We start from the raw sequence: 23,534 nt of genomic DNA on the forward strand, positions 1-23,534 counted from the left end.
CTGACAAATAAACCCTTTGCTCTCTGAAGTCAAATAAACACGCTGAGTGAAGCGTTCTCCATCCCCAGGTTTGTTTGGATAGCGCGAGTTGGCGGCAGACTGCAGAAGTGTTGATGTTCCTTGAGAAGGTCAGGTCAGAGCGCATAAAACTCTGGAAACCTCAAGTACTTTATTTAAAATAACCTCAGATGGCCGCGAGCGCTGTGGGATTGTCTGACAGTCGTGTGTTTTCTGTCGTTTCCCCTCGACACAATGTGACGCATTGATCGCGGTAGGCTACCTGTCAATCTCAACAACACCTGTGTTCCTGTTTGGTCTGCGGTGCAGAGAAAGTGTTTGAATGAAGGGGATTTAGCAGTAATCCTCTCCGATCGCAATAGAATCACTGCGTCTGCAGTTAAGCCCCGATCTCTCCGCGCCCGCGCCGTATAATGTTTCCGCACCTACGGGGAGGAGACGCGCACCTGAGAAGCCGCGCACCTGAGATCGCAGAAAAGCCTGTTATATCAGGGTACAAAAACAATTACTTGCATGATCATACACCACGACACACGATCGCGCGCTAATTGCCTCTTTGGTGATGCATGTGGTATCGGGTTGCAGATTGCGTAGACGTCAATGAAACACGCGCAAACCTTCACTTGATGTAATTGCTTCTGACATCAGTAAGCAGAATGCTGAAGCAGTGTACGACTTCACAGACGTGTCATTTAACATGATCGAGACACGAGAGCAGTTGAGGGTGCCATGTGGAAGCCATTGGCCGTGTCTTGGCGTTGACACCCGAAGGCGCTGAATACCGTTGTCCTTAAAAGGGCGTTGGGATGGGGGCGAGCTGTGCCACAACCGGCCTGTTAATCTTCCTGTCAGACAGTAACATGAGCTGGAGAATAACGCGGAATAACTGTGTTTATGTGATGGGTCGTGTGTTTGTGTAGCGCGCTGGAGTCAAGTGCTTGAGAAAAGCGCGCAGAAATGAAGGTGCGTGCGCATTGGCGCGATCAGCTCACTTGCTCCCGAAATCGCGAATGAGACGGCCCTTAAAATGGTCGACTCCCTGGTCAGTGCCCTGACTACTGAACAAGAGAGCTGATTGAGACACAGCCATCTCCTGAAGCTGCAGGTATGCTGGATATGATTTGGGCCTGATGCATATGTTAAACTATGGAAATACCTTAAGTAGAAAACGAAGGCTGCGCTATTTACAAAAAATCTTTCATCATTTATTCATCCTTATGTCGTTTAAATCCAATATATGACTTTTCTTTGGAACACAAAAGAAGATATTTTGAGAAATGTATTTGTCAATGTTGTTTGGTTACCAACGTTCTTCAAAATATCTTGTTTTGTGTTCTGCAGAGAGAAAGTGGTACTGGTTTGGAATGACTTGAGAGTGAGTAATTGATGAAAGGATTTTCCTTTTTTGTGATTTGTGAATTATCCCTTAAGTATTTGTTTGGTTCAAAAAATAAGAAATTATATTTTGTCTAAAGAAAATGACGTATAAAATACATAAATGTATGTAAAATTTTTAAAAGCATTTTGACGGTGGTTTTATTTACAATTAGGCACGTTTTGTGCCTTTTCTATAGTGATTTTCATTTGTGTACATTTGTAATTTTTTACTTCATTATAGTAAAAAACTTTTCTGGAAATTCAAAACTGCGGTTAATTTAATTTGTGAAATATTTTTTTTACTGCAATAAATTTTGTGCCTCTTTTGTTTTAATTAATAAAAATGTGTTATTTTAATATTGTCATAATGGGAAGTCTTAATGATTCTAAAACAGTTTCTTCTTTTTTCTTCTTAATGCAAACCACGATTTCTTATTTCTTTATTGATATACTGTAGGCCCATAAGGGCTAATTATGACTTGCACATCTCACTGCTTTGTGAAATTCAACTAAATATTTTAAGGTTGGTTTTAAGGTGTTGCTTCCACTCATCTGGGTTTTGTGAAGTTTTTTTGGAGAACCCTAAAGTAAGGCAATGAAATTCTTTTTGGTCATTGTTGTGTTTGTTGTGCACTCCGATAGGTCACTGACGGGCTCTTTGAACGCACCTGTAAAGTCTTGAATGTTTGTGTCATCGTGGTGGATTAGCCGGAGATATCGAGTGTAAGGAGCCTTTGTTTGAAAGCGTTTCCCCGTTATTCAAGCAGTCTCTTGTTACAGGTGAAACACAGCGAGGTCACACCTCCTTTGTGAAGAGGCTAGGAAAAGCCCGACTCCACTCAGGTGGGCTGTCAAAAGAAGCTTTCAGCACCTGTGGGTCCGACGGTGGCGTTTAAGACACGAGATGTATGAACGGAATTAGTCGGCGATTGTGCGAAAGCGGTTTTGGCTATGGTCAAACGCTCGCTGTGATGTCTGATAGGGGGTGGCTTGTGATCAGAGCTCAGTAGTGACAGACAGAATGAGAATTAATTGCCGGAGATTTGAGAGTTTAAGACACGGCGGGGCGAGAGGCGAAGCTTCAACGCAAATAGGTGGAGACAGACGTGCGTGGAGAGCTGACAGTTTGATCGCATTCTCGCTTTGTTCCGTATAATCGCAGTTGCCGGAGATGCAGCCAAAACTCTGAGCAGCTGTTGAGTTATTCTGCGATCTCCACTTACAGCGCCTGACGGTCCCCCGGCACACACGCACGCACGCACATAAAGCTTTGCGTGTGCTGAATGTTATGCATGTGTGTGTGAGAGAAAACAATGCCTCTTCTTTTATAATCAGAGAAGGTCGTCTGCTGGCTCCATTTGTCCTCTTTATGGATCGAAGGTTTTTACTGCTCTGACTGGATGCAGAAGAATATTGGACACGGCGTGTGTGGAAACTCTTAAGGCCTTTAACAAATATGCTATTGTTTCGTTTGTCCTGATGTTGGCTGTCGAACCCTAAACATTTTAATTGTGGCCAGTATATGTTCAGAATGGCAAGCGGCGTCGAGTTTTAGTGGCCTCCAGGGGACACGGTCAGGAGTCTGTTGGAGAGTTGACTATAAAAACACGCAGTCAATTAAAACATTTAACATTTAAGCCATATTTTTAAGTCGCTTTGAAAAAATAGTTATCCTTAAAATCAAAGATTGAATCATTATTGACTCACTCTGTAGTGTTTTAGACCCGTTCTTTACAAAATGAACCAAGGTTTAACAATAGTAACCGTGTTCTTTTGTTTGTTTATTATTATAACCTCGGAAACCTCAAATGAACCAGTTTTGCTACAGTAACCATGATATTTGTATTAAACTGTAGGTAGTGCAGATGATAATCAATTCGGGGTTACTTCACTTTTACTATAGTAAAACCATAGTAAATGTTTGTTAAGGAAAAGTCGTTCCATGTTTGTAAATGAGTTTTCATTTTTTGGTGAACTTATGCTTTACAGAAATGAAGGTCAGTTCAGTAATGATGGAGTTTTATGGGGCTTTGAGGGTTGGGGGCGGCGTTTGTCTCTCTCTCTCATGTGTTCCCTATTAGTTCTAGCGGCGAATTCGCTTTCAAATCTGCATCTGTCCGTGTGCCACCCGTCCCCTCTAATGCACAGAATGCAGGACTGACCACGTACACGCTGAATTCCCGAACCCACACGGCATTCCTGAATCCACACATCAACCGGATCAGATTTACGTTTGTAGTTTCATTCTGCAGATTGTCCCTGTATGTTTCTTGCGTTGTCAACCAAAAGAGTTTATTTAGGACTAAGAAATAAAACAATTCTCGATGAAGAGCTATTTCTAGAACAATCTTCAGTCCGGTGCAGAACATTAGTGTTGTACTGATGTGCTGTCATAATGATGTGATGTGCCTGTTTGGTTGCTGATAGATGATGTGTGTAGTTGACGGAGGAAGATGTTTGCACGGTGAATTACCTCTGAAAGCAGTTGAGATGCAATGGGTTTGAAACATTTAGATAGTTAGACTAACGCATTCCAAAGTTAAGAAAAATCATTCATTCATCCTTTATTAACCGAAAGACTTTTATTTTGATTATATTAAATACTTTTTTAGTTTTTTTTCATGTATTTGCATATCTCTACTAGATATTTCAGTGGAGAATACCGGAAATTATATAAATATGTTATCAAAATATGTATTTAAATGAAATAAAATAGATATTTAGACATACAGGATACTTATTTTTTTATTTATAAATAATTTAACTAAATAATATAATTTAAATTGTTTGCAAAGACGTTACCAAAATAACATTTCGTCGTAGGTTGGAAATGTTTATAAGTGTATTACGTGATAAAAAACAACAATCTTGAAAAAACTACTTCTGGCAAGGTTTATAAAATATAAAATATTCCTCCGCCAAGCAATGTAGTCCTTCAGAAATGATGCCACAGGTGGTTGCCTAGCAACACAGATGCGATGCCGCAGTACTACTGATGTGATTAAGCCACAGATGTGTGTTTCTCGAGTCATTCACAACGCAGCTCAACCAATCATAATCAAGGACCGGAACTATTCATTTGAGTTATGCGCTGTATTCAGTGTCTTCTGAGGTCACTAGCTGTGTGTCACTATTCATTGAAAGTCTCTGTGTGTTACAGTGATCGGAGCGTTGTGAAATCATCCTGCACCTTCCCGTCTGTGATCCACGGAAAAATGAAAGTCATATGGTCTGGAGTGACGTGAGAGTGCGTACAACAAAGTTAAACATACGGGGGACGGTTTCTTTTTCACGTGTTGCGAGGGACATTTTGCAGAGAGATGTGTGATTGACATCAGGACTCGGTTTCCTTCACGTCGCTTTAATCCTTGCAGATTGTGTAATTACAGGCTCCTGGGCCTGTGTGACGCTACGGTTAAATGCGGTTTTGATTCCACACAGGATACGAGAGATTTTGCACAAACACACGTCGAGCTGAAGTGAAGCATCACGTGACCTCACACGGTTAGCGCTTTTTAAAAGAAGAGATGTTTTAATGGGACGTCTGGGATATTGCTCATTTGTCGGAAGTGGAGCGGAGCATCGGATAAGAGCTTGACTTGGGTTTGTTTTATTCCGTCAGTGGTGTATAAACTGTTTGTCATCTTTCATCACGGTGAGATGCATTTAAACATGAACTGTGTTTGTGCTCCAGACATGAACTGACAGTTGTTTTTTCATCTCTCTCTCTCTCTCTCTCTCTCTCTCTCTCTCTCAGATGCCTGTAAAAGGATTATGATGTAATAACTAGCTCTATTTTCACAGTGATGGAAGATAAAGTGTGTTTAGTGTATTGAGGTGTGGATCAGCCTGTCACTATGGGCTGGTGTCATCATCTTCAAGAGGCAATTTGTAACCTCTTTGAAGATAATTGACACTTAAGCTTAGTGTACTTACCGTACGCGACACGCCTTACTGTTTCCAGAGCTTAAGGTCAAATTTACAAGCATTAAAGTATTATTGTGTAGTAAGCTGAATGTTTGGATATGTGATATTTTTCGCAGATTGCAGAACTAAACAAAACATAAACGACAAACATTAACTATACACAACAGCAGAGTTTGTACGTATAAAATAAATGAGCAGATAAATGATATGCCAGTATTAGAAACATGTACGTAAATATAAAGGTAAATGAAAGAATAACATTAAAGATGAGTTGAATTAAACACAGAAGTGGCCTCGTTTTTATATCCCGGTGGGGACCTGAATGCACACCAACTCATGGGGACTTGTGTCACCGTGGGGGCCCCCACAGGCAAAAAAGGTTATAAATTGTACAGAACGATATTTTTTGAAAGTCCAAAAATAAAAAAGTGAGCTAACGCACATTCATTTCACCGTAATCCAGGAGTACATGGAAGATTACACCAGGGTGGCATATCCTGATCTGGATGAGGTGTGTGTGCGTGCATGTGTGCACGTGTGTGTGAGTATGTTTGTGTGCACATGTGTGTGTGTCTCGTTTGTGAGTATCTTTCAGTTGTGTGCGTGAGTTTGTGTGTGCGTGAGTGTGTCTACGTTGTCTTTGTAGGTGTGTGTGTGTGTGTGTGTCCATGCGTATCTTACTTTTTGTGTGTGGTTCCTGCATGCCTCTGACTCTAATGATAACCATGTGATGAGGGACCTGCTGTGAATGGACTGATGTGTTCACGGATCAGGTGCTGCTAATTTAACCAGCCTGCGTTCAGGAAACGCATCACAGGGGTCACAGAGGTGACGGGGTACAGATTGTCCCAAAACAGAAACATGCATTCTGCATACATAACTGGTGTGCACTTCAAAGTCAACGAACTCGCCTCATCAGACTCATCTGTCACAAATGCCAAATCGATTTTACACAAACGTGTACTATACATCTCACGGTGAAATGTCACAGTCACTATATCCGATGCTTTATTTGTGTTCTACCTTTTCAGCAGCAAATTAGAAAACGTAAGAGCAGGTGAATCGCGGTGTCTCGCAAAATAGAGATTAATATGAGAATCGTTAATGCAACGGAGGCGGTGAGAAATCGTGTGACAGGAAGAGTTTGGATGGACATTCGTCAAACTCACGTCTGCTGTAAGAGACGCTTCGCTACACACAACAGATCCATCCTGTTTCCACATGTCAGTGCCCACAAATATTCAGCTTTACAGTAAGTGAATGGAGTGAGATTTCAGAGACGGATTGCATTTCCAACGTTTATTGACTGCGGAGAAGCACACGAGAGGCAGGAGGTTATGGAGATACATTAGCAGAGGAGAAACGGTTTATATGAGCGAGGCAGCGAGAGAATCGATCGGTGCCACGCAGATGCAACTGCTAACATGAAAACCCTTTATAAATGAAAGATCAGCAATAAATACGGAAGTGTCTTTTAAGGGAGTTTTTACACAGGAATTGAGATGAAGGACACTTTGGAAACGTGTTTAATGTATAGGACATTCCTCATTGTTAAAACAGAGGTGAAGCGGTCTATACGTGCCTGCGCTGTTTGTGATATGCGTCATGCGTTTATCTGATCATGCTTCCGGACGTAATGTTTGTAATTGAGTCATTGCTTTGTTGGCACACTGTGAAAGACGCATCTCACCTTCAGCACAAGACCTCGAGAAAACCTTCACAACCACATTTGGATGATTCAAATAGAGTTATCAGGATGTCTTGTGGTTTGAATTTCAGAGCAGGTTTGTCAGGAAACACGGCATGTTTGTACAGTCAGAGCTCTGTCGCTTGTCAGTGTAAACGCTTGAGACAAACAAGACTTAAAGCCCCAGTACAATCGAAATGAAAGTCTTTTTCCTTTTTTAGTTTAGGAAAAACTAAAAACTTTATTCGGTTAAATCGTTAACTGATATGCTCCTACGCGCTGACAAAATTCCCATTTAGAAGATATAAGCGTTCAAAACTGACAGTCTGGCACGTGCGCTCAAAGATTCTCGCCTCTCCTCAAAGTTCTCGTCCAATCAAATCCGCTTTAGAATCCGAAGAGTCCCGCCCCCTTCACTATGAAGATAGTCATATCAGTCACTTGTTCGCACATTTATTATGTTCTACATGATGAATGACACTTAATGCACTAGATGGGAGATGGGGGATGATCCAGACAGAGTAAACATTTACATTAAAGTCTTAATTTCGCGTTAGTGTCACGCGAGCGCTTCAGACACACGATAGCACAGAGCTGATCATTTGTGCGACCATACACGCAAATCCGATAAGAAAACCCGTTTCAAGTCTACACAGAATGTTGAATGTTAAAGGGGTCATATGACACGGCTAAAACTAATATTATGGTTTGTTTTAGATGTAATGCAATGTGTCTACTCGATTTAAGGTTTAAAAACGCTGTATTTTCCACATACCGTGCATGTTTGTATCTCCTCTTTGCTCCGCCTCTCTGAAACGCGCAGATTTTTTGCAAAGGCTATTGGTTATTTTAAAAGAGGGCGGGGTCACGATATGTCTCGCGCTCTCTGCATTTTTCAGTTGAAATTACGTCAACACATCAAATAATGAAGGCTTTAAGGTTCATTCACGCAAATGATGAGCAACTATAAAGACGGATTTAAAAGTCAATTATACATTTAAAAGAATAGCAAAGTCCGCATCACAACCATACAATGACACGTGTGTTGTTTTCATAATATCTTTATAATGTAACATATTTAGTGCAAGTTTCGGCTCATCTTAAGTTGTACATTTCACTTTGGTTTTAGTGAATCTTGAAGTTAAAGCAGCTGATGTGACCTCACCCCTCAGATAATAAGATACAGATGTGTAACTCCATATCGATTAAGTGCTTTTAAACTGCAGATTCGACTGAACAGATTTAAGGTTTCATTCTTTATGTTGAGTTTGCTCGTCAAAGGATGCACGTACTCGACATATTTTCCCCTTTCAGTTTTTTACCTTTCTCCCAAGATTTCTCATTCCTGACTCAACGTTGGTCTGAACAGAAGCGGGGTTTTGATCGCCTAGCGTTACCGATGCCGTGTTTTTATAGCTGTCTCTTCACATTAGTCTGTTAGCGGAGGAAGTATTTCAACATCCAAAAAATGACTTTCTTCACCTTTGAGATGGCTTGTGAAGAAGGAAAAGTGGAAGAGAAACTCGAGACACACTTTATTGTGGTTATTTCTCCAAAGCAGCTCCTCATGGCCACATCATAGGGGGTGGGGGGGATGTGGAGGCATTAGTTGAGTGTTCTGGGGTAAAAAGTTTCTCATGGCCTTCAGAACACATGTGTGAGTTAAATCAGATCTGCTTTAGGGCTCGACACACACACACACACGCACGCACGCACACGCAACACACACACACACACACACAGAGCCCCGGAACGTTCCACACTATTGAGACTGCCAGACTGAAGTGTGTGTGAGAGAACACACACACACACAAATACGCACTTAAGACGTGTACACTGATGTTGACCTCCTCGTCATTATTCTTAGACTTTGATGATAAATTTAAACAAAGAAAAGCACAGGTGTGCGTGTGCGTGTGTGTGTGTGTGTGTGTGTGTGTGTGTTCAGTAGTACAAACAGGATTGAATTACATTCCTGACTGGGATGGAGGCCGCAGAGAGCGTCCACTTTTCAAGCAGCCTTCCGGAAATGTTTTCTTTTCACATTTGTTTTGTCTGTAGGGATTTAAACATGTAATATTAAATCATGAAACACACCAACATTAGAAACTTAGATTTGAAACAAAAGAATGTTTGAAAGAGGTGATAATCCAATCAGAAAGTGACTCTTAGGAACAATATCCATGGTTTTATAACAGTAAAAATGTAGTAACCGTGTTTTGTTGGTGGATTCATTACCATTGGCATTGACATAGTTTTGCTGTAAGCTTTATGACTAAACTGTGGTTATTATAGACGGTTTCATCAGACGCACGTGCTGCCCCAAACAATCTCCTTTTATATTTCATTTATATTAATATTCATTTACATTCATATTATATTTGTTGTATTAAAGAGGAAATGAATCCAGTCAAATTAACATCGTTTATTTCCACTCAATCAAAAATGATATAATAAACCAGATTCATGTTGCCATTTAAATGACATTAAAGTTAAGTTCCGGCCACGTAATGTTTATTTATGTTGTTAGTAAGAAAACTATGGTTTACTCCAAATGAAACTATGACAACTATAGTTAGAAGATAGTTGGGTTACACTTCATATTAAGGTACACAAATTCATCATTAACTACTTGCTAATTAACATGCATATTGGTTGTATATTAGTATACATAAAGCACATATTAATGCATTATTCTACATCCCTTAATCCTACACAATACCTAAACCTAAAAACTACCTTATAAGCCGTACTTAGGGGGTTTATTGAGGCAAAGTCGTAGTTAATAGTTAGTAAATAGCGAGAATTGGTCCCTATTCTAAAGTGTGACCGATAGTTGTAATATTTGACTGTTTATTTGCTGTATATAAATAAATGTTTTATTACATTAAAGATATACAGATGTGTCACTGATTAAAATTTGTGAATCTTAAAATATATTTTTACGTTATATAGTTTATAGGGAATTCCATTCAAACGTTTCTTTTCTCTGTTTCTCTCTCTCAGGTGTGTAACCTGTGAATGTGCAGATGATCCGGGCAGGACGACAGATCGGGACGTTTTGACTGCTTCGCGCGGCCACAGACAGACGGACAGACGCAGGTGAGCGATCCGCAGCCATGCCGAGTATTTCTCCAGCTCGTATCGCGTTTCTCCTCCGCCGTGAATCTGTTCCGAAGGTTCGCGATGGAAATACGGGCAGGGTCGCGGAGCCAAACATTCATAAATATCCGTCAGGGATTGTCTGTCTGTCTGAGAAACTTGAGCGGGGCTTTGTTCCCTGTGACCTGAACCTTTGTGTATGTGCCCTCTGTGATGTGTGTGAATACTCAAACTCAAAGTTATCTACCAAATGAATAAATACCTATGAAATATCATTTTATTATTATAACATTATTAGAGTTGTGTGGTTTGATCGCAGAAGGATGTTTTTCAGAGTGCTTGGTTCTAATTAGGGATGCAAGATAAGTTATCGGCCATATCGGTATCGGAAAATAAAATTTATGCCCATATATTAAAGCCGATAAATCTTAAATCATTTCCTCTGGTTAAACTACTTCATCTGCACGCTACTCGCAGTTAAAATACAGTCCAGTACTGTCTTTCTGTCGTGATCATTCACTTGCATAATAAATCAATAATTTTGAATAAAGGGGTTATTAGTATACGCTTAGTTAAAGGGATAGTTCACCAAAAAATACAAATTCTTTCATTCTTTATTCACCCTCATGTCATTTCAAACCTGTGTGGCTACAAAAGAAGATATTTTGAAGAATGTCGGTAACCAAACAAGTTCAACACTGACCCTCATTGACTTCCATTGTATGAGACATTTCAACATCTTCTTTTGTGTTCCACAGAAGGTTTCAGCATGACACCCAAGTCACAGAATTCTGCACGTTTCTTCCAAAATCAGAAGAATGTTATCAGATGTGTGTGGGCCGTGGGATTCTGTTTATCGCTGATAGTTGGACACGCTGTAGCTTATAATGGTGAGCTGTGGGAGTTTGTCCGTGGGATTTTAATTGGCGAGCAGACGCAGGTGCTCATCGGCAGCTGTTTCTTGGTGTGAAAGGAACAAGTGAAGTCTTCACACTGTCCATCGGTGTCCATACTTGCACGGCCACCGCGACGTGTTACCTTTAAGACTTCTATATATAACCGTTCTCTGTTATGATGCCTGACAGTCAAGATGTGTCACGTGGCTGGCAATAGAATAACTGTAAGCTTTAAGACTGATTCATGTGTTTGGGGGTCATCGGCCCCTGTGTATGAGAATGTCTGGGACACATAGAGTTTAATGTAATCAGGCAGGTGTGAGGGTCACTGTGGGTTTATGGGTCAGTGTCGTGACCCCTGCTGTTGGTTTGGCTTTGTTCAACACTTTTAATGAGAGCCTTTGTGCACAGACACTTACAAACAATCCCTTCATTAAATGTTCCTGTGGGTTTGACAGGTTGACCGCCGTGTTTTCGCACATTATTGATGACAAAATATTCACAAGGAATGTTCTGGGTCAAGTTAAGCTTGATCGAAAGCGTTCGGGGCTTGCTGTAAAGATTGGTTTCTGTAAAGCGTTTTATTGAACGCACCGGATGCTACGGAACAGGAAAGATGTTGATTTGTTGTGTGGTTAGCTGTCGAATCAGGAGTACAGAGTCGGCTCCAAAATCTACAAGTGAAAAAATGTTTTTATATATGTATATGTTGTATGTGGTGTTTTTGTGGTGGTAGTTTTGTATATACATACATGAACGTGTACATACACATTGATATATACATACATATACATAGATAAATATACATAGATGCTTCATTAGTGCCTGTTTCTATGGGTCACTACTTGAAAGTCATCTGACATATTAAAGCGTCCAAGCCGGTTCGTGAACACTTGAGAGCAAGTTATTTCATTTATGTGCAAATATTGTTAAAACATTATTAATAATAGCTAAACTATTTTTCACTAGCCAAGCAAATGATATATTTTTTAACATTTTTTTTTATTTTTAAGTATTGTGAGCTGCTGTGTAGACCTAAATATTATTAATTAATAATAGCTAAACAAACATATTTTATTTTTTAATATTGTGTGCTGTTGTTTAGACCTAAATATTATTATTAATAGGTAAACTGTTTTTCTCTAGCCAAGCTAATTGTATAATTTTTTATATTTAATATTATATTATATTTTTAAGTATTGTGAGCTGCTGTGTAGACCTAAATATTATTAATTAATAATAGCTAAACGAACATATTTTATTTTATTTTTTAATATTGTGTGCTGTTGTTTAGACCTAAATATTATTAATAATAGTTAAACTAAAACATACGTTTAATTTTATTTTTAAATATTGTGTGATGTTGTGTACACCTAAATAATAGCTAAACTAAAATAATATTTTATTTTTATTTCATTTGGGTGTAGACCCAAATATTGTTAATTGCTATTCAAATATTGTTAATAATTCTTTGAGAATTTAATTCTCGGTGCTTTTTACAGCCAGAAGCTGCACAATGTTGTGGCATCTTGAAAATCTGATTTTTACTGTAAATGATGACAGTAACATGTGAATCGTTTCAAGATGGCAGACGCATCGACGTGTCTGGAGCATTTGAATGTGGCGTCTATGTTTACATTTCTATATGTGAAACTTCATGAAAAGTCAGTATTCATAAAGCATCTGAAGAACTTCTCAGAGTCAGACGTGATCCAGCAGAGCCTTCAGCTCTATATGAGCCTCCTTCAACATTTCACATGTTGATAATGCTTCTGCCTGAGTAGATGCTGTCGTGGTAGGCAGTTGTGTTGGAGGAGGTGTGTGCGTGATGTTCTGGTGAACACAGTTCAGTGTTGTGAAGGTGTCAGACATCGTGAGTCACAGCAGGGGCGTGTGGTTTTATTTCCACCCTCCCGTAAACTTTCGTTGCTGTGTTTTTCTGCTGAATTCAGCTTGTCTGTTTTCCACTGATGCCGGGTGAGACACGTCTGTGATGAAGGCGTTTCTCTGATGATGATGTCAGCAAGTGTTAGACGTGTCCTGCCAACGGAGCTCTGGACCATTAGGTGTTTACCACACACACACACACACACACACGCACACACACACACACACAAATATACACAAACATACACACAGATAAGCCCATGCACACACTCACATATGTACATACATACACACAAAAATATACAGGTAGATACCGCCGTGGAAAAAAATGAAGAGACCATTTCAAATTTTCATTTATTTACCATTTCTAGATGTATTGTGGCCATTTCAGTTCAGCGTCTGTTAAATTTCAACAAAATCTAACCTCAGGAGTGACTTAAAGTCATCCAACAGCAATGTGAACAACTGACAGCGTAACAAGACGCATGAAAACTGCGATAAAAATTGATCGAGGTTATCACATAAAAAATATTAAGTAATTTTTTTACTTTACATGTACAGTACAAATATTACTGTTGCAGTATTTGAGGTGTGAAAAAATACAGAGCATCTTTTCTGTTATTTTCACCTGTTTCTCCAATTTTAATTTTTTGCATTAAGCGCAAATAGAAACAATATTTTTATTTGAAATTTGGAAGAAATGTTGTTAGTTGTTCACAAAAGAAAACAAAAATGATCATTTTACCTAAACACAAACCAGAATATTATTCAGAATAATAATAACTGAAAATAATTTTGAAATGCTCTCTTAAAGCTGCAGTCCATAACTTTGGCCTATTTCTCGTCATCACAGTTTGAAACTTACAACGCGAAACGTTTAAAAACATCACTAATGTAGAATCAATTGTAGCGTTTGATACTGCGTCACGCCTGATGTAAACAAAAACTTGAAATAACATGGAAAATACCGCCTATCTTACGTCCTACAAGTAATATATATGAAAACATGTTTTTTTAAATAAATCACGATAGCTTTCCTGGAGCTCAGTGGTTAGACCACGGCGCTAGCAACGGCAAGGTCATGGGTTCGATCCCAGGGATTACACGTAGTACGGAAGTTATGTATAGAACGTTTAATCGGACGTGCGCGAGCCTGATCCCCAGTTAACTTCCGTTTTGTGTTTGGCTAGTGTCATAAAATATAACTATTTATATTTAATTTCATATATGTTATATACATTTTTATTATTATTGTACTGTATAATAATTGTATTAAATAAACAATTTATTGAATTTTGTTGTATGTTCATCTTAATATATAAACAATTTGTTGAATGGGTCCTGTAGTTCGGTCGCATTTAAACAAACCATATGGTACACTGACATCTAGCTGTTGAGCTTGGTATTGCAGTCTAAATTCGAAATATTGGAGAGACAAATTTAGCCAAGTAAAGGTTCGGTTTCTTTTAACTGTTATCAAAAATAATCTACAGGCAACACCAGAATAATCAAATGGTTAAAACAAAGAAAAACTAAAGTTAGACAATCTGACATGCTGCAGACACAGACAAGCCTCCATCTCATTAGAGAGAGAGAGAGAGAGAGAGAGAGAGAGAGAGAGAGAGAGTTATGCTGTTTTTGGCCTCTCTCTGCTGTTGCCTTGACAATGGAAATAATGGCACAATTCCATCATAGCCAAAGGCTGAATGTTTTGTGTGTTTGCGTGTGTGTGACAGAGGTGCAAGCAGGTGACCAGCAGATCGATTCTGATTGACTGATTTCACCTGTTCACTCGTAGCCGTGCGATTGTTGTAATGTACGGAGAACAACCGTAGATGCGTCTGTGCTTTTGTGTTGTTCTTTGGGTGCGGTTGTGACGCCTACAGAGATCCGACTTTGATTCTTTAATCAGAAACGTTCTGTTCTGCCTGTGCTTGAGGAAACCAAACAAGCTAATAAAATGAAACAAGAATAGCGATCACGAGAAACATTCCTCCTCAGAGACACATTTGTGTTTTTTATTCTTTAAAATGAACAGATGGCCAGACCTACAGTATAAAAGATGGACAGTAAGGATGCATTGGTGCTGATTTTAAAGGTACAGTTTGTAACAATTTTGCAGTAAAATATCCAAAAACCACTAGGCCAGTGTTATATATTTTGTTCAGTTGAGTACTTACAATATCTCAAATGTGTCCAACTACTTGTAATTCGTGAGAAAATCGCCATTCTAAACAGTGAAACGGGGCTGTGCAGTCGCCTGTCAATAGCGTCATATCCGCGTTACCCTTTGTTACCAACTGTAGCTTTAATATAGAAAAAAATACTTTTATTTGAAAAAAATTATATCAACTCTATAGCCAATACGCCGATGGTTATGAATCGATCAAAAATAGGCTGATAAATATTGGCGGTGCTTCTTTACTAGTTGGATGTTTTTTTTTTCAAATAAAGCAAACTAGAAAAACAAATACAAGCTCACATCTACATTCAATGAGTGGTGTTCAATTTACACCCCTCCGTTTATTATTTATAATTTGAAACACTTGTTTTTGGTTTCTCTGGGGTTTCACGTGCACTTATTCTAAAAGAAACACAGGCAGCTCAGTAACAGGTTTGTGATTTGCGAGCGTACAGCGCACTACCGAATGAAATAAAGAAACTCTGGAGCTCGCACAGTAAAATTGCCCACGGACTCATTCCAGTCATAATATTTCTCCTATGACTCATGCAGAGACTGATCTCACGTTTTACAACCCCAGCCGTCGCCCACAGGCGGTTAACTCTGACAAACCTGACTTCTCCTCTCACTTAGTGAAATCCTTTCGTTAAATGCCGGTTTTGAGATTTTTATTTCTCTTTCTGTGTAAAAACCCAAACACAGCTGCAGACACAACAGCCATGCGTCTCATGTGTTTGGATTTTTTTTCTACAGCAAATCCACTCTGACGCATTGAGCGTGACTTGTGTTTGCATATTTACAGACGGCGCTCATGTTGTGGTATTTTCAGAATTCTCACCTGGCGTTGAACACACGCGACGCCCGTTTCTCTTGTAGGAACTTTTTGTATCCAGAAGAGTCAAAGCAGGATGAGACGATGCGTACGTGAGAAGATGCTCTTGATGTAACATCAGGTTCAAATACCTTATCAGACAAAATGTGGAAGGTTTAAATGATGTCTTGAAGCGTCTTTAATATAACAATTCAGAAAGAGAAAATCCAGTCTCGCTGATAAAATTGTACTTTTTTAATTGGTTTTGCGCTTTTGATGAAGCCGCGCTGTGGCTCACCGGTGTCAGCTCAAAACCTCTTTCTTTAGATTCTTTAGAGAAATGACTGTTCTTTAGTTTGGGTTTCTCTAATGTTCTGATGTCAATGGCTTTCTTTTTGGAAAGATTCTTGCTGTGTTGATGTCTTAGTCCTCTTGAGAAGTTTTTTCTTCCTACCCAGCGCTCCTAGTGACATCAAAGCCTCAGCGATTGTTGCGTCCCATTGTGCCGGCTTTGCATATTCATGAGGAGCGTCTTTCTCTCGCTCACGGTTGGGATGCTGGGGATTGAAAGCAGAACCCTGTTGAGATCTCAAGAAACCCTCAAGAACCAAGCGTTCAGCTTCTGATAAAAGCTGAGATTTTGTATTTAGCAAAGTGGGATATGGACGTGGTTTGAGTTTGAGAAACATTCAAATGATTTATTTCTTATACCGTTCAAATTAATATGATTTATTTATTGTGCAACTGCAGTTTTGAGACCGATGTGTTAGAGTTTGAAAGCTGAAGGAAGGTCCCGTCACAAGCTGCCTAAGGTCTGAGACCGCCGGGTTGTTTTAGTTTACTGAAATTAAAACTTTGAAGTTTCAAAAAAGTAAAAAAAAAAACGTTTCTGTTCATTGAAATTAAATAAAATATTGACCCCAATTTTTTTTGAAAAACTTAACTAAAGGAAAAAGTGAAAAGTTGCCTCGAAAATAAACTGAAATAAGTTTAAAGCACTAAAATGATAATAATAAACAAAAACGAAAATAGAAATGAATTAATCTTATATAGCAACATTAAAAATAAACAAATACATTATACCATATGTATACCATATTACCAAAATTGCTAAAACTTTAAGTAAAATTACCATAAAAATCTAAAACTAAAAGCTATTTTACAAAAATATTTGTAAAACTAAAATGAAAACAGTAATAACTCTGGTGAGATCCCATTGGGTTTCCCACCTGCATGCAGCTGTTGGCTTAAAGGAAGCGCATTAGTTTCACGGATTGCGTGACCAAACTCTCAAGCGCCCCCGAAGTAGAAAAAGAGGCAGAAAATCCGCCGTTGAAAGTGACGGTTGCGGGGGTCGAGCGGAACATCGCTCATGACTCGCATTCCATCGGTGACCGGTGTAATTCAAGAGCCCGTGCCATCTCGGCCACTCCTTCGCTCTGTCTTTGTTTCTCACTTGAGTTGTGAATTTTGCGGTTGTCTGACAGATTTTCCAGAGACGAGAGAGACGGAGCCGCCCGGCTGTAATTCCATACGGAGGTCTACAGAGTAAACTTTAGGTTGTGTTTCTGCTTATGGGGGTAGTGCCGTTTTCGTCAAAACTAAATGAAATAATAATGAAAATTCAGAAATGTATCAGTGGTTTTGCGTTCATACAATGGAAGTCAGTTGGGTCCAATGTTATTGAAAATATCTTCTTTTGTCTTCTGAGGAAGAAAGAAAGTCATACAGGTTTGTAATAGCATGAAGGCGAGGAACGGATGAAAGACTTTTCATTTTTGCATGAACTGTCCCTTTAAAGAAATAACACTCATTGTGCGAATTTAATCATGAATTTAATGTCATAGTCGTATGTTTTAGTTTGATTCACATTTATACGAATCTCAAAATAGTTCAGAATACCATGAGATCGCCTACAAGTAACGTTTCCGCAACGCTCATTCGGCAGAATGTCAGCGTCCGTTCTGGCGAGTCTTGTGTTGTGGAATCAGAGCATGCAGCCCCCCGCGTTCCCCCGGGCAGCCCATTTTTCACGAGGGTCCGAGCGGGGCGAGCTGGCCTCACGCTGGGCGTTTGATAGAGCTCGCAGGGAGTGTGTGAGCGAGCCTGACCTACTCACAGCTCCCAACGCCAGAGCTTCCCAGAGGTCACCGCGATCGCATGTAATCTGGCGCGCACACCAAATCAGCGCTGACACATTAAGAGCGCAGATCACATCAGTGCCGGCTCACCGCGCTCTCCCTTTAGTTCTTTCTCTCTGTTTTACCGCTGCGCTCACACACACACACACATGCGGAGCGTCATGGCCGGAGAGGACGGGAAGCTGTGAGGCGTCGGAGGGGAATGTGGGGAGCACAGCGGGTAGAGTGATTCATCTCTGAGTGAAGGATATTCTTTCATTTGAATAGATGATCGATTCATCTCTCGGCTCACCGCGGTGAACACATCAGCCTCTCAACACGTAAAAAGAGAGTTACGGTGTTGCTAGGGAGTTATAGGGGGTTGCTTTGGTGTTGCGTGATAATTGTGAGAGTGACATTTTTGTATCATGTGATTTCATATTTTACATTTTGTAATTGATCGATTGTTTAAGAAAGCTGTTTGTAAAGTGAACTTCAGGTTTCTTTGTGTGTGTGTGCGAGTGGACATGTTTTAATATCCCGGTGGGGACCTAAACCTGAATGCACACCAACTCATGGGGACTCGTGTCACCCCTTACAGAAAAGACACACGAAATTCACATGTGATCACATGTGAAATGTGTGTTTTTGGAACATTTTGGTCTGAATTCCATGTGAATTCCCATGTGAAACCCATGGGATAACATGTAAAAACCCATGGGATAACATGTGCGACATGTCTCCACATGTGATAACGTTCTTCACATGTCACCATATGTTGCACATGTCATCCCATGGGTTTTTACATGTTATCCTATGGGTTTCACATGGGAATTCACATGGAATTCAGACCAAAATGTTCCAAAAACACACATTTCACATGTGTTTTTTGCACATGTTAAACACATGTTGTATACATGTGATCACATGCGAAAAACATGTAAAAAACATGTGAAATTCATGTGTCTTTTCTGTAGTACCGTGGGGACCTCAATTGAGGGCACAAAAGCTTATAAATCGTACAGAACAATATTTTTTAAAAATCTAAAAATGCTAAAAGTTTTCTATGATCTTTAGGGATAGGGGATAAATTATACAGTTTGTACAGTATAAAAAACATTACGCCTATGGACTGTCCCCACAGAGATAATAAACCAGACATGCGTGTGTGTGCACGTGTGTGCGTGTGTGTGTGTGTGTGTGTGTGTGTGTGTGTGTGTACACAACAGGTTAAAAGTTCAGGTTCTTGACAAAAATGTTTCTCATGATCTTAAAAATCTTGTAATCTGAAGGTGTCAATGTTTGAAATTACTTTTGTATACACAAATATTATTGTGGCGTCATTTTTTATTGCTATTAGAAAACAACATTTAAAAAAATACAAAATATGTTTGAAATGGATTACTTGGACAAAATTAAAAAGCAGCCAGTAAGAGTCCAGCATAGATAGACATTTCTTTGATATTGTTTGAAATCTTCCCAGAAGCTGGATGGTAAAATGCCAAGTGTTTGCAATTTTGCCAATTCTAGGCAGAGAGACTACTTAAACTCTATCAGATATTCCAGTTTATATATTTATTGTTATTCTATGGTTTTGATGGGTTTACTTTTATTCTAAAATGTGGAAAATATAAATGAAGATTTAGACAGTGGTGTATGTATGTCCGTATGTGTGTGCGTGCATGTAGACACACCCACAGCAACACAATCCTCATCAGCTCCTTAAGAAACGTTCTGATCATGTGACGTTCAGCCGCTGTGGTTTTGATGTAATCTCAGTAATAACCACTAAATCGTCTCAAGTTGTAGCTAACAGCGAGCGTTCGGGTGAGTTTTCACAGGAGATTAGTGCCAGAGGGGGCGTGACACAGCCCGAGGTGAGTCTCGCGGTCACCTGACGTGTGAAGAGCTTTTGTCATGCGCCCTTTCTGTTGTGTGTGTGGACTGGCTGCTTTGTCTCCTTTAACCATCCCATAATGAGCCGTCAGTCACCCGCCGGCCCCCCGAAGAGAACGGAGGAAATGCTTAACCGACTCAACAGGATCAAGTATTTACAGCGCTGAGAATCCACTTCATTCATTCACTTTCACAGGTTTGACGTTAAACTACACAAACACTTAATATCGAGTTTTTTATCACTTTCATCACAAACGTCACTGCGTGAATGTTTGAACACCAACTTGTTGAGACGGCGTGTGAAATTCACCCAGTGGCTGATGAACCTCACGAAATCCCACATATTCATGCTGAAAGAGAGATCTGAGTCACGCGCCGCGATATCAGAAGAAACCACATAGCAACTGCTCAAAACACATAGCGATGCCATAAAAACCACATTACAACGTAAGAACAAGCCTAGCAACCGCATGTCATCCACCTACGCCGCGTCGTGACATTGCACGATGGAGCATCGCTCTCACATTTCTAGATCGTAAAACCGTCCGAGTATAACGCAGGGGACGGTGGTTTTCTTTCTGCTTTGTCTGGAGTTCAGGGGCTGTGGTCATGTGACCCGGGGCTGTTTTTCCCCTCTCTCCGTGTCTTTGGGGGTCACTCTCTGTTGCCCCTCCTGCCCCTGGCCTCTTTTCAGCGCTGGACCCTCCCCTGTGCGTGAGGAGGGTCCTGAGGGTCCCGGCAGAGCCACACAGATTAGCCACTGCTGTTATTGTCCCTCACAAGGTGTTTAACACACCCTCTCTCTCTCTCTCTCTCTCTCTCTCTCTCTCTCTCCTTCAGCGCAGCCGGCCGTCAGTGTGGAGTAACTGTGGCGAGAGAGAGAAGCGCGTGTGTGTGTTTGTGAGGCAGCGACACACACACGCTCATGTCCTGCTGGTGTAGGCGGGCGGCTCGGGTCTCAGGGATGGAGCTACAGGTCTGGATGGAAACTGGGCGGACGCGACTGCTGGTTTTTTGGGGTCTGATGTCGCTGCTCTCGTCCGTTCAGGGTGAGTATCGTGTACTTTCTGCAGTCGTCGGGACGGGTGAATCTATTTTTTGTGTGCTGGTATTTATGTCGCGTTATGATCCGAGCGCTTAAGTTATGTCTGTTTGTGTCTAAACCCCCCCGTCTCCTTTCATGTTTGGATTATTTGTCGGACGCTCGCCATGGCTGCGTCTGCCAAATATGCACTGGGGAGAAGTGCAAAATACACCCCGTCTGGAGTATTCATGATGCGTACTGTTTGCATTGAGAGGACTTGGAGTTGAATGTTTAAAAGTCTAGATTGCAACGCGCGTCTCGACTCGCATGGTTAAAAAAAGCTGCATGTGAAACACTTTCTGGAGAATTAGATGAACTTGTTGTTTTGATGTTGGGAAGCGTGTCTATATTAGAAAGGTTCAGTGTGATTGAACAGGTGTGTAATCTGACAGGTGTCCGTTATGATCACGAGGTCTCGGCCTGTCGTCTGCGTTGTTGGTTTTGGGATTCGACCCTTTGGTGAGGCATTTGGCGAAGTCTTTGAGACGCGGAAAAGTGAACTGCTGTCTGCCGCTTGTTAAACACTCGGTTGGGCGTCAAGACTGTAAAATCACAGCCTCACGCACACACACGAAGAGGAACAAACACACATGAGCTCATCCATGCTTAAAATAATTGCACGTGGCATTGATTTCCACGAATTCACTGTTTCACGCACTTTTACACCCACAGATACACACCTAATGTGTTTTTGAAAGTAAAAATCAAACTTTAATATGTGATTTGGGTTCGCTGTTATCAGAAGACAAAAGACAAACTCCTTTATTCCTCAGCCACCTGTCAGATATAAAGACACGGATGAATATTGATGGATTAAAGGCACAGTTCACTCAAAGAGAACAATTCTGTCGTCGTTCATTAACTGTACAGGACTCTTTCTCAAGAAGATATTTTGAGAAATGTTTCAGTGGATTTGTGTTCATACAATGGATGTCAATAGGGCCCAGTGTTGTTTGGTTACCGACATTCTTCCGAATATCTTTTTTTGGTTGTCTTGCAGTAGAAAGACAGTCATACAGGTTTAGAATGACATGAGAGTGAATAAACGATGAAAAAATTTTTGTGCAAAACTAATTTAAAACAATTCTTGGATCTTGTTTGTTTTCATATAGGTGTGAATTATGATGACTTACGATGATGTTTTGGCCTGTTGTTTGGTTTTCTCTCTCTTAGTAAACATCTCAAATGAATTGTGGGATTGTTCAGTCGGTGTAGGGTGTCTGCGAGCGTAATCTACATGTTTGTGTTACACAGTCATCGTGTGTTTATATTATTTCTTTTCTGGCACTGTGAAGCTTAAGTTTTTCAGCTTCTTGAGAAGTTTGATGAGGAAATCTTGATGTATCTGTGGTTTGTATTGCTTGTGGTTGACCAAATATTTGTCAATAACACCAGAGGCTAAAGACCCATGTGGCCAATGATCAATATAAAACAGATATGTACAGCCGCAGAAAATGAATGTTCATTAAATCAGCATTTCAAAATGTATTGTGGTCATTCCAGTCCAGCGTCTGTTGAATTTCAACAAAATCAAACCTCAGGAGTGACATGAAGTCGTACAACAGCAATGTGAAAGACTGACAGCATGATAAGACACATGACAACTGTGATCAAAATCCAGGTTATCAAAAAAAAAGTTGAACTTTTCTTAAATACATGTACAAAGGAAGAGTTTGGTTCCAAAATGAGATAACTCAGTTTTTTTATTTTGTTATTAATCATGTTTTTATTGTGTTATTTAGCTGTATTTTTAGAGTTATTATGGCTTAAATCAAAACAAATCAACTGCGGTTTGATTGATATTAATTGGAATGCACAATAAAAAACATGATTTTTGAAAATAAAAAAAATGATATCATTTTGGAACCAAACTCTTCAAATATGACTGTTGTTTTGATTAAAAGTGAATCTGAACTTGTTCTCTTTGCAGTATTTGAGGTGTGAAAAAACACAGAGCATCTTTTCTGTTATTTTCTGCAAATAAACACTAAAAGAAGCAATATTTTATTTGAAATTTGGATAGTAGTTCACAGAATTAAACAAAATATGATCATTTTTCCTAAAGACATACATATCGTAAATTCAGAAAGACTTTCTCTTAATGTTTTCCGCGGCTGTGTTGTACACAGTCATATGATGATGGAAAAATTCATTCCTGAAAGCAGTTTTCTTTAACACAACGAGTAGTATTGTACGAAATGTGTTTATCAAATATCTAGTTTTTTATTTTAAGGAACCGTTTGAAACTAATTGAACAGTCTGTAACAAACACGTCTGTTCATTGACACTGTTATTGGTGTTGATCTCCATGTCACCAAATGTGAATTTGTTTGGAGTTGTTCTTGAGCAGGTGCTCTTGGGCTCCGTGAAGCTCTCGATAAGATGAAACGCCGAGTGAAAGACACTCGTGAGGAGGAGAGAAATGTTTTCTTTATCTGTCTTCACGGCACACAGTCTGTGACCTTCACATGAGTCTCGGGAGCTCTCCCTTCCCGGACGTCCTCCACACATCGCCTCTCACACTTTCTGTGTGTGTGAAGTGTAAGT

At 39.9% G+C, this 23,534-nt stretch overlaps 1 long non-coding RNA gene across 1 annotated transcript in view; it reads left to right on the forward strand.

Annotated features, from left to right (window-relative positions):
- Positions 1–21,196, forward strand: part of LOC130545663 (uncharacterized) — a 39,026-nt gene extending 17,830 nt beyond the window's left edge. The window contains exons 4-5 of the long non-coding RNA XR_008961686.1: positions 10,016–10,111; positions 20,744–21,196. This is a non-coding gene — a long non-coding RNA (uncharacterized LOC130545663). The remainder of the gene's footprint in view (positions 1–10,015; positions 10,112–20,743) is intronic.
- Positions 21,197–23,534: the final 2,338 nt, after the last annotated feature.

This window comes from Triplophysa rosa, linkage group LG22, assembly GCF_024868665.1.
Source record: "Triplophysa rosa linkage group LG22, Trosa_1v2, whole genome shotgun sequence".
In the NCBI taxonomy this organism is placed as follows: domain Eukaryota; kingdom Metazoa; phylum Chordata; class Actinopteri; order Cypriniformes; family Nemacheilidae; genus Triplophysa; species Triplophysa rosa.